Genomic DNA, 2,402 nt, shown 5'->3' with positions numbered 1-2,402 from the left:
GGGCCTGTCCCTCCCCCCACCAGTCCCCCCCGAGACCCCCTCCCCCTGCCAGGGCTGATCAAGTCAAGACCTAAAACCAAAGAAAAGAGAAAGATAAGAGCAAAGAAGGACTGAGTGTAGAGGGACCCACCTAGTCTCAAACCCAGTAAAGAGGTTTGTCAAGGTTGCTAGTCCCAGTGGGAAATACCCACTAGTGTCTGACCCCTCTGGGGCCTTCTTGGGACTGCCTTCCATGATGAAGGCAACTAGGTTAAACCGTGACAATAGGCAGCCCGGTGATACAATTAACTGTGAGGAAGATTGAGCTAACAAGATTCTGATGGTACCTTCTAATAAAAATAATAGCTGGTTGGCATAAGGTTGGAGTGAAAGGGGAGGTTGGAGACCCAATAGGAGTAAGCCTAATGCCATAACAATAAGACTCACGCTGTAACATCATCTCCCAAAGGAAAAGTTCCATCAAGTCATGGCAGGCGAGAAATTGGGCTGTGGCTAGAGTCTGATTAGTTAAGGCTGGGGCATTCTGATTGACAATGCACAGGTGTAAATCATCAGGACATTGAAGGATACACCCTTATGTGGTGCTCCTTTGCCACTTACCTTTTTTAAAAAATAGAATCACATTTAAAACAATGTGAAATTGAGCTTGACTATAAAAGACAAGTTAAAAGGGAACGTATAGTTCCAAACTAGACCAAACTTGTCAACTTTCATTTCCATTTGGCAGACCAACCAGCCATGCCACTCTAGGAAGTATGACCATGAGTAAGATGCATGCATAGAGACCATCAACAAGATGGATGGTGAAATCCTACCCATTTGATGACAGTGTCCCCAGTGGAACCAGGATTTCTCCCAGTGTGGGGTTACATTTTTATTGGAATTGGAACAAACAGTGATGCCCAACCTAAGAGGATTCAGGGCAAATAGTGGTGGAAAAAGTTCTATGCAGAGTGGTAAGCCATGTTTAGAGAATTAAAGGTTCAACATGACGTGTTTTTGTATGGGAGTGTTTCAGACTTATATCAAGGAAATGATGTTCAGTTTCCCACATGAACATCTCTTTGTATAAACATGTTCCTCACTACCCATGATCATTCTATCCAATGACAGCACAAAATTTGCTATAGGAAACTATATTTGCAAATTTCCCATCCTACTTGCATCCTCCCTTGTTTAAAGGTTATACTTAGGGTTCAGAATGAGAAGGATAATAAGACTAATTTCCTTGTCAGCCTTTAACTATTGTGTTTAGATATCTATTATTGTATCCCAAATCAACCTCCTTCCAGAGACTGCATTTTCTCATAAATGAAAACCACCCATTTTCTCATTGCACCCTTGAGAGAGGAAATATGCAGACTGTAAGAATGATTAAGGAGAGTGGATATTGCTAGATTCTTCTCTTGAAAAGTGCATTAACCATGCAGTCTGGATATGGTGGTCATGAAAGATTTAATTAAACAGAACTCTAGAGCTGGCACCAGCTAATCCTTACTGCTAAAGGCCCCGATGCTGCTTCAATGATACTAAGATTCCACTTTCCTGGGCCTAGTAAAATGATTCCTCAGAAGAAAGTAGTGGTGCACAGAGGTAGCTCAGTTATGGGGATGGCATTCTACTTAGTAGACATACCTATAAAAAAGACATACCCTAAAAAGGGGGGAAAAAGGGGGAGGGGTTGCGCTCTATGTCAATGAGCAATATACATCAACCCCCATCAAGAAGGAAGCAAAGGACGAGGAAGTAGAAGGATTGTGAGTTAGGCTACATGGGGGGCAAGGAGAAAGGGATTTGGTGGTAGGGGTCTGCTACAGACCCCCACACCAAGGGGAAGAAATAGATTCGGGGCTCCTGAGGCAGCTCTCGGAGACCATAAAAGCTAAAGAGGCGGTAGTCATGGGGGACCTAAACTACCCAGACATCTGCTGGGAGACGCAGACGGCAAAGTCCCACCGTTCACGCAGGTTTCTAACCTGTGTACAGGACCTCTACCTGACACAGGAGGTACATGGTCCCACTAGGGGGAATGCCATACTGGATCTGGTATTGGCAACGGGGATGACATGGTAGGGGACCTACAGATCGGTAGCCATCTGGGGGACAGTGATCACCTAATAATAGAATTCTTTATAAAACATTGAGTGAATAAGGTAACTAGTAGGGTGAAAGTGCTAGACTTTAGGAAAGATGATTTCAATGAACTCAGACGATTAGTCAAAGACGCACTGCAGAGTAGGAGTTTTGAAGTGATGGGAGCCCAAGAAGGGTGGCTGTGCCTTAAGGAAATGATCCTTCAGGCACAAAGCAAGACGATCCCGATGCGAGGGAAAAGAGGGAAAGGGGCCAGGAGGCTTCCTTGGCTGACCAGAGAAATCCAGGGCAGCCTAAGGGCCAAAAGG

This window comes from Alligator sinensis, unplaced genomic scaffold, assembly GCF_000455745.1.
Source record: "Alligator sinensis unplaced genomic scaffold, ASM45574v1 scaffold663_1, whole genome shotgun sequence".
NCBI lineage: Eukaryota > Metazoa > Chordata > Crocodylia > Alligatoridae > Alligator > Alligator sinensis.
The sequence above is the reverse complement of the archived record's forward strand: the minus strand, read 5'-3'. Positions refer to the sequence as shown.